At 36.2% G+C, this 10691-nt stretch overlaps 1 pseudogene; it reads left to right on the forward strand.

The window, feature by feature from the left end:
- Positions 1–9644: 9644 nt before the first annotated feature.
- LOC145258481 (U2 spliceosomal RNA) lies at positions 9645–9750 on the forward strand (annotated as a pseudogene).
- The last annotated feature ends 941 nt before the right edge of the window (positions 9751–10691 follow it).

The raw sequence follows: 10691 nt of genomic DNA on the forward strand, positions 1-10691 counted from the left end.
AACCATCTCCAAAATTCAGAAAGAGTTGTTGCTAATTTTTACTTGAGAAATTAATTTTACTATTCCTGGGGCGGGTATTCTTCTAGTTCAAAACGTAGATTCCATGAACAAAGCTTCTTTCTTAGAACTGCACGCCTGTGGAACTCTGTTCCGTCTGCCTATTTCCCTTCTGACTACAACTTGGATGTCTTCAAGTCCAACGTAAACAAATTCCTGATGAACCGCCCCCTTAAGTAGGCACTTTAAATCTCCACACTAACGTACTGTATTTACAATAACCCTTATCCCTGAGTGGCTTCCGGGCCTTGATAAGTGGTGACCACCTCGTAAAAAAAAAAGTTTTTTTTTTTTTTTCTTTAATGGTTAATTAGTCGTGTCCAATAACGAGCTCACGTTTTATTTAAATAACATCTTTTAAACAAAAGCAAAACAAACCTTGTGTTGTCAATAAAAAAATATATGGATTTATCGATCAGGTAAAAAAAAATCGATTATCAAATAACGTAATCGATAACAGTAATTAGTGATTAACACCTATTATAATTTGATCGCCTTTGACAAATAATCCGCTTTCGTATTTATTTTTTACAGATCTCATAATCAGATTCACTGTTTTTTTTAAATAGCTTTTGATTTCGGACCTAATTAGGAATAGTGTCTACTTCTTTCTTAATTTCAAAGTTTGTATTCTCATACGATGTTTGCTCGTTTGTGTGCTGATATGTTTATAACTTTATTCAGAAAAAAAAAACTATTACTTTGTTAGATCTTTTCATGTACAGCAAGGATACCCAGCGTTAATCTTGTTGTTTATGACGAAACATAGTCGTCTAATTGATTTAAATGTGTGTATATAATTTAGTGTTGCGTCGTAATCGGGGATCGAAAAAATCGGAATATTTGAGGGTATCGGAATCGGAAATGTTTGTACCGATTTTCCGATGGCAAAACCATCTTTTTTTTTTTTATTTAATTTGGTTTAAAGCAAAATCTTCCATAGCTGGTAATAACGATATAATAATAAAAAATTTATTGATTTTAAACTACCAGTGAGGCTAAAATCGATAGATCGCCCCCCCCCACAAGTAGATTTTTACGTTTACGAAAATATCTGCCCATTAAACATGTGTGTTTTTATCGTAATCGGAGAAAAAACACGACTATATAGTTAAATATTTAGAGATTTGTAAAGAATCGAAACCGGTATCGGAATCGGGAATTTATTACAGAATCGGTAATTGTAACGGAATCAGTAAAAATATTGGAATCATCCTAACACTAGTATATATATATATATATATATATATATATATATATATATATATATATATATATATATATATATATAGGGTGTCCACAAAGTCTGGCTACATTATGTAGCCAGACTTTGTGGAAGCATCCTCTAGATTATGTAGCCAGACTTTGTGGGCACCCTGTATATATATATATATATATATATATATATATATATATATATATATATATATATATATATATATATATATATATATATATATATATGTATATATATATGTATACACACAGACACACACGTGTTTCCTTTTATTTTTTTTTGTACTGCAAAACAAACAACTTTTATATAATATTTTTCAGTCCGTTCATTAAATAATAAATAAAACTTTTCACTGAGTATTTTCAAATATTTTAAAGTAAGCATTTTTCAAGACAGTTTTTTTTTACGATTGGTGAATTATCAATATTTTAGCACCGGGCCTAATTTATTGCTTTGAAATATATTTAAAACTTCATTTTTTTTTTGTTTTTTATAACATTTTAACTGTAAATAATTTACATGACGGGTTTATTTTACTATATACACAGATTCGAAAAAGTTGTCACAAAACAAATATATAACAAATGAATGTTATCAAAGGCAAGATAAGTTACTTTTCTACCAAACATGTCGACATTTTTTAAACATATCGATAAACTTTGTATGAATTTCGAAGCGATTACACGTTTTAAAGTAAGTAAAACCACTAAAAACCTTTCCAGATAGGTAGAAGAGTAACTTATCTTGCGTTTGATAACATTTTACTGGTATAAATTTGATTTTTTACCACTTTCTAAAATCTATGTGTAGTATAATACAAACCCCTAAAAACATATCCAGTTTGGTAGAAAAGTAACTTATCTTGCCTTTGATAACATTTATTTGTTGTATATTTGTTTTTTGACAACTTTTTCGAATCTATGTGTACAGTAATACAAACCCAAAATTTAATTTAACTTGAAAATAATATTTAAAACACACGTGCGTACACTGCACAAGCACCCTTATTATTATCATAATAATAATTATTGTAATAATAATAAAAACTGGTGCAGATGACATCGACTGACGCCACACAACACCAACTAGTTGTGAAGGATTAGGGAGGATGGAAATATCGAGGTGAGAGAGTATTGACCAAATCTCTACTAGAAGTGTGCAGTTACAAATCTGGTACCTTGAGGAGGCATTTTGTCACCCAAACCCCAGGAAACACCAATGGCCGACTCCAACGAGAAAACAGTGACAACGGCTGTCGCGATAACGTGCAATCATCTGCAGAAGTGGTCAAGACGTGGAGAACACTGGAAATCTGGGGAGACTTGTTGTCACTTGGTCTCCCGGGAACACCACAGGTTACTGCCAGTGAGCGATCACTGATGATGGCCTGTGAGACAACTAATACGCTACACATTTTGATGAAAAACATGGGGAAAAATGGACATAGAAGAACAGAAAACCAAAACTTCAAATATAATTTCTGTATCAAAAGTAATAGTTATTTAAATATTTCAACATATAATCTTGTGGGGAAAATCCAGCTTCTTATAAGGGGCACTCTGGATAGGAACAAAAATAATCTCAGTCATGAAAGATTTCTCCTCCACCGACCGAAGACAGAAAAGGTAAAGTGTAGCATCAAAACAGATACTACACTGTTATCTTGTTCCGAAGACCAAAAAATATTTATGTTTAATGTTTCTTTAATTGTTTGTTCCCTAAATTCATAATTCAGTTTTATCAGTATTAAATTGTATATTGTTTAAAATTACTTAATTTTACATAGATAATGTTTATATTGAATAAAGTTCAGTTTCAGTATTAATCGAACTGTGTTACTTTTTCTTTTTAAAAATGTTTTATTGCTCTTTTTCAAATGTCCCTTATATAGTACTGACAGTTTGACAAATTTTATCTACATTGCCTGCAGACATTTTTCAGTTAACAGGCCTTCTTATTTTCGGTGGCCGTGGTCTGTGTCAGATATATACTCGAAAGGCAAAACAATGATAAGAATATTCTGTTGTCATAGCCCTAATTAAAATGTATACGAAATCTGCATAAATAAAAATATCATATTTGAGCGTATCTTACGACCGGGCTACGTCAGGCGTCCCTGCTAGCTTGGATAAATACATTTTCAGTTGTAACAAAAAAATTTCTATTAATATCAGAGCGTCTCCATTTAACCTGAACATCCACGGAATGCCAACATTAATATATTACATATGAATGAGTCCCCTGTGGAATTTCCACAGGTCCCGCTATTTATTTTATAATCAAAGGATCGCCTAAAGGTTGCCAACATCCCTAAATGAAAGTGTATTTGTGAAACAAACTGGACTCGAACTTAGCGCGCTTAGGTCGTAAGTTCGTGTCGTTACCCATCTAGCTACCGTCACCAAATTCTTGTAAAGCTGTAACTACCTTTTAAAACATTCTAGCTGTATATATCCGGCGTTGCCGCGTCGGAACATATTGCCGGGCGGAGGGATTAGTCACATGTTCTTTAATATACACAACGTATTCTAACTTGGGTCTTCTTGCATAATTTGACCCGGATCCTCGTGATTTCCCGTCAAGCCCGGATCAGCGAAACCGGCAATCATCGGCGTCCGCCGAGCGTTGTTCAAATGTTGAAACGCTAATCCGACTTTAGTTTGTAACTGTAAGCAGACGACAATCGAATTGGAAGAAAGTAACTACTGATAAATGTTTATTAAAAAAAAAAAAAGAAATTGCGTAAAGGATGGCTTCTCCTCGCGGTGTACCAGTGGTCAGTGTAGACAGTGGGTGTCATTGCGTATAGGGTCGTTTTTTTTGCACGTTCCAATTTGGATATTGCAACTATAGTGAAAATATCTATTCATGGGCCTTCGAAATGGCGACACTAAAAATATTAAGAGAGAATGCGTTGTTATATTAACAAACGTACACAGATTGGAAGAACTTTCTGAGGGAAATTTGTCAGGAGTATTTACTGAGGAATCCCTGGCAGATAGGAGGCCCAGGGACACACTGTAGAAATTGACGAGTCCTTATTCAACCGAAGAAAACATAACGTTGGGAGAATCCTAGGAGGGTTTTTTGGTCACCGTGCCAAATCGAAACGCCGAAACTCTCCTTTCAATAATAAAAAAATATATTCTGCCGGGTACAACAGTCGTTTCCGACTAAAAAAACAGTCAATATTTTTTATAAAATAATAATAATAATAATAATAATAATAATAATAATTAAACAAAAATTTGTACTTACGCCTAACCTTTTTTTTTTGCAGATAAATTTAAAAAAAACAAAAACAAAAAAAACTTGTTGCTGATAAATATTATGCAAAAAACAAAAATCAAACATAAAATTGTACTTACACCTAACAGCAATATCGGTAATCACCCTATTTTTGCAGATAAATTAAAAAAAAAACAACAGAAAAATTCTTGTTGATAATTATTAAAAAAAAATACTACAATAAATTAAATAAACATATTTATTTTTTTTTAAAAATAGGTTTCTTGTTATTATTTGAAACTTTTAAGGGTTTTTTTTCCGTTTTGTTTTGCTTCTTTTCCTTAACCTGCGTCTGTTACGCCGCTTGGTAGTCACTGCTGATTACCGGTCTCGCCCGTTTCGGGCTTGACGGGAAATCGCAAGGATACGAGTCAACTATGCAAGCGTACCCTAACTTGTTACGAAAAATGACCACATAAATCGCATCCATCTTGGTTGTTGAAAATCAAATGCGAAATAATTTACATAGTTTTAAAGGGAAATAACTCTCATAGCTTAATGAATAAGATTACGTCCGGGTTTACACGTAACTGTTGTCAGCTATTAATAATCGAAAATAAATTAAATGAAGTATAAAGTAAATTATTAACGAATTAAGTAAACTAACTGTAAATAATATTTGCAACTAGAACAATTAAAACGAATTATTTGGATTCATCGGATTACTGTTCTCAGAAACACTCCCGAGTTCGACAAGATACACCTGAAGAAGGTCGACCGAAACGTTGTGAGAATAAAAATCACACTCAAGATGAGAACAATAGTCCGATGAATCCAAATAATACGAATAACCAATCCTCATCTCAAAAATTCAGAAACAATTAAAACGATTCTATTGCAACAAAATAATAAAATCGAACTAATTATTAAAATAGATTTTCTTTAATGCAATATGCAAATGAGATTAAACATTGAAGGTAGGTTTCTTTTGAATGAATAATATGTATAGGAAGTAAGCTGGAATAAAAGTGTATATAAGTCGATTATCAGTATGACAAGTGAAACATGCCCCCCCCTATTTAGCCCCAATAGGGGATGTCCAAACCGTGTGAAAATGAACAAACGGTGCAGTTTTAGGTCTTAACATATCTAAAGTTGAGTTCTGCATCATGCAAGTCCATCATCTGACCCCCCCTATTTAGCCCCCAAAGTCCCTAAATCCTTAACATATTTAAATTTGAGTTCAGCACCATGCAAAACTGCTAAATAAACATACGCAGAAAATTTTGGCCAAATATGGTAAGATAGTGCCAAAAGTGGAGGGATTTTATTAGCCCTAAAGGAGCCCCTGGGGCACACCCAAGAGTTATCGTGAAGTATAGACAAACAAAATTATATAGAAATCAGTTAGTTACATTTTTTCAGAAAGTTTTATAAAAAATCCAAGCCATCAATCTTTTTAATAAGCACAAAAGTGTCATTTTTAACCATTCTAATCCAAAAGGCACCCTTAGGGGGTGGGGGGCACAACCGGAGGTTACCTGGAAAATCTGTTCTGTTACTTTTTTACTCATATCATGTTTGATGTTTGTGCAAAATTTCAAAAGAATTCCAACTTATTGAGAAAAATGCGGAAAGGCGAACTGGCGAACGGACAAAGGTGAATTTACAGGTCCATCCTCCCTTTGTCGGGGGACCAAAAATTAATTTTTGAAACACTTAATCTTTTGTATATATTAATTAAATGGTGAACAGACGATAATACGATTTTATTATAATACAAAATTCAAGAAAGCAAAGACGCCCAGGCGGTCCACAGGGTTTTAAATTATTAAGAGTGTTTTAATCTATACTCTATAATCTATACGGCACCATCCAGTTGATACACCGGTTCCCGCCAGATCACCAAAGTTAAGCAACGATAAGCCTAGCCAGTGCCAGATGGGTGACCTAGGCGCTGTATGTACCGTAGGTTTGTATCTGGAAGCGCATTAATTCACTGGAAGAATGCAGTAAGGAGAAGGTAACTCTGATGCAGCAGGATGTCGGATTGCCATGGAGGAGGATAAATCTCTAGCAGATCAACGATTCTATGGTATTAAGAGTTCCTATTTACAATGCCTCCCCACGGGACAGAGTTAGACACCAGGGTCGTTTTTTAACGTGGAGAAAAGGAACAAAAATAAAAATTGTCTCAGTCGTGAAGGATTTCTCCTCCACTGACAGAGAACAAGAAATTGAAGTGCAGCATCTGAAGAACAGATACTACACTTTGATCTTGTTTATATAGCTTATTTCCATAATGAAAAAAATGTACAATTAAATAATGACAAATTCAAAAAATAAAAGCAAAAAATTAACATTTGTAAACAAACTTAACCAAAGGCCATACAAGAAGTGGGATGGGGAGTGTTGCAGGGTCTTTGTTACTAAAGTGAAAATGGAGTCTTTGGCGACTTTACTCTTGACTGGCAACATTTACCACAATACCTCATTCACTCTGTGGACTCTAAACTAACTATTGAAATCCCCACCGTTTTTGCAAAAAATAATATATTTACAATTTCTTCGTACGGTTTATTAAGAGTTACGTTATTCGACTGCAGCTATGCGGACGATCTAAAGAGAACAGGGAGGTGCAAACAGGCAAGTCAGATGACACTGCGCTGGGGAAGGTAATGGCAACTTGCCCCAAGTATTCTACCAATTTCAAAATCATGTGATGTCTTCAGAGGAATCGGAACAACAATGGACCGAAGCCTATGTAGAAACACAAACATGATTTCATTTACGGCATGGCCACGCATCGACACAAGAAGAAGAATCTATACTCATAAAAAAATTGAATGCAAAAGTTGCCATCGTGGTTAATTGCTATTTATTTATTTATTTAATTATTTATTTATGTATTTTTTGCTTAAGGCTTCAAGTTATTTCCTAGCCAGTATGATTTCTCATTATAAATCTGAATACTTTTTAGTCGCTTGCAAGCGACTCTGTAAGTCACTCCGCGGTCGGTCGGCGGTCAGTCGGCCGGTCTGTCCGTAAAACTTTTGTGCTGGACTTTTCGGTTGACATCAAAGGTCTGCTGTCAATAGATGCTGTTCTTAGCTGTTTAAGCTTTTCTTGGCCTTCGGGCTGGGATCAAAGTGTAGCATCTGTTCCGGCAGATGCTGCAAGCTATGACTAGCTATGACTAGCAAAGACCAGATGTGGGGGCAACCCCACATGCCTGACGATTAACCAGCTCCCATTTCCCACCTCTCGGGAGCTGGTCCCCTTTTTCCCTTCCCCCTCCCTTCACTCCTCACATTAAAAATCGGCCTTGTGCCTAATTTGCTCGGTGGGGGAGCAAATAAATACCATCTGTTCCGGCAGATACTGCAAGCAAAGACCACATGTGGGGGAAACCCCACATATGAGACCTTGGTCAATGTAGGGGCAACCCTTCATACCAATTGTCACTATCCATCTCCCATTTCCCATCCATCAGGAGATAGTCCCCTTTTCCCTCCTCTCTTCCTCTCTCTCCACATTAAAAACGGCCTTGTGCCTAATTTGCTCAGTGGGGAAGCAAATAAATACTTCTTTGCTGTTTAAGCTTTTCTTTGCCTTTTGGCCAAGATCAACGTGTAGTATCTGTTTCGGCAGATACTGCAAGCAAAGACCATATGTTGGGGCGACCCCACATATAAGACCTTGGTCAATGAAGGTGCAACCCCTCATACCCATTGTAACTATCCAGCACCCCTACTCCCCGGGGAGTTTGTTCCCAGTTTCCCTTCACTCCTCACTTTAAAAATCGGCCTTGTGCCTAATTTGCTCAGTGGGGGAGAAAATGAATATCTCAAAGTGTAGTATGTGCCGGAACAGATACTGCAAGCAAAGACCATGTGTGGGGACAATCCCACATATTATACCTTGGCCAGTGTACATAAATAAATAATTAAATAAATAAATAAATAAATAAATAAAAAGCACTAACCACGATGGCAACCTTTGCATTCAAGGGGCAACCCTTCATACCAATTGTCACTAGCCAACTCTCCTTCTTCCCGGGGAGTTGGCACCCCATTTCCCCTTCACTCCTAACATTAATAATCGGCCGTGTGCCTAATTTGCTCGGTGGGGGAGCAAATAAATACCAACCCTTACTTAATACCAATTGTCACAATGCAGCTCCCTTACTCCCCGGGGAGCTGGTCTCCATATCCCTTTAACTCCTTGCATTAAAAATCGGACTTTTGCCTTATTTCCTCGGTGGGGGAGGAAATAACTACCAACCCCACATATAATACCTTGGTTAATGTAGGGGCAACCCTTAATAACAATTATCACTAACCAACTCCCCTTACTCCTCGGGGAGTTGGTCCCCATTTCCTCTTCACTCCTCACATTGAAAATCGGCCTTGTGCCTGATTTGCTCGGTAGGGGAGCAAATAAAAACCAAACCTTCATACCAATTATCACTATCCAGCTCACCTACTTCCCGGGGAGCTGGTACCCGATACACCTTCACTCCTCACATTAAATTCGGCCTTGTGCCTTATTTGGTCGATGGAAGAGCATATAAATACCAACTCCACATATAAGACCTTGGTCAATGTAGTGGCAACCCTTCATACCAATTGTAGCTATCCAGCTCCCCTGCTCCCTCAGGGACTTGGTCCCCATTTCCGCTTCACTCCTCATATTAAAAATCGGACTTGTGCCTTATTTGCTCGGTAGGGGAGCAAATAAATTCCAGCCCTTCATATCAATTGTCACTATCAAGCTACCCTACTCTCTGGGGAGCTGGTTCTTATTTCCCTTTCACTCCTCACATTAAAAATCGGCCTGGTTCCTTATTTGCTTGGTAGGGGACCAAATAAATAACCTTTTCTTGGCCTTTTGGCCAAGATCAACGTGTAGTATCAGTTTCGGCAGACACGGCAAAGAAAAACTATATGTGGGGGGGGCAACCTAACATATAAGACTTTGGTCCATGTAGGGGCAACCCATCATACGAATTCTAACTATCCAGATTCCCTACTCCCCAGTTAGTTGGTCCCCATTTCCTCTTCACTCCTCACATTAAAAATCGGCCTTGTGCCTAGTTTGCTCAGTAGGGGAGCAAATAAATACCCTTTTCTTGACCTTTTGGCTAAGATCAAAGTGTAGTATCTGTTCTTACTACATGCTGTACTTATGTTTGTAACTTTATGATATAAAGTGGGGGATCACTTTTCTGTATTTATTTAATGAAAAATAATCACTCACTTTACAACCAATGAGTCTCAAGCCATTCATGTCATTCTCCAGATCATTCAAGTTGTTTTTGAAGGATTCCAGTTATTTTTAAGCATTCAATTCATCCTTAAGTTGATTAAAGTCATTCTAAATCATTTACTTTTTATTTATTTAAGTCCCATTTTTCGGTCATTTTAGTTTATCTTTAAGAATTTCATGTCAATCCTACATTCACGCATTCATTCATTACACGAGTGCACGCGATTAATGGCTATCGGCCTTCTTACTCTATGTATCAATACCTTTATACCTTTAATGTTAATATTGTGTCACGGAAAGGGAAGTAATTAAGTTTTAAAATAGAGTTTTTCCCCTCGCAATGAATAAAAAAAAAACATAGTTTAAATAGTAATGTAAAGAGGATTGTGAAATATTTAACAGCCTCTTTATTAATACGCTTATAGAGTAGTACGCGTATTATCTTCGACCGTTATCATCCTGAACATCCCTTACAATGAAAATGGAATATTTCAAATCGCGTAACCATTATATTGCTGGATTACCTTAGAATGAAAATAGAATATTCCAAAAATCCCAATAAATAATTTTTAAGATATATGTTAAATACCGTCATCCAGTGGTTGGTCAGTCCAGATCACCACCACGACCACCACCACCAAGATTAGTTAAAATGTGGTATCTGTGTTCATGTCCGTGATTGTCAAAATCTATTTTCCGTTGCTGCGGAGAGAAGAGTTCGCTGGAATGCTGAGTACAGATTCCACACTTTGATCTTTGCCAAAAGTCCAAGCAAACCTTATATACTGTAGTTTCCTACCAGACAAGATCTTCTCCTTAAAAAATACATGAAAACGGAAGGTGAATGTCATATTCCAAAAATCACGTAAATTGATCAATTAATTGTTACGGACTAAGTTTT

Source organism: Euprymna scolopes, chromosome 33 (genome assembly GCF_053919585.1).
Source record: "Euprymna scolopes isolate OS-2025 chromosome 33, ASM5391958v1, whole genome shotgun sequence".
NCBI classification, from domain to species: domain Eukaryota; kingdom Metazoa; phylum Mollusca; class Cephalopoda; order Sepiida; family Sepiolidae; genus Euprymna; species Euprymna scolopes.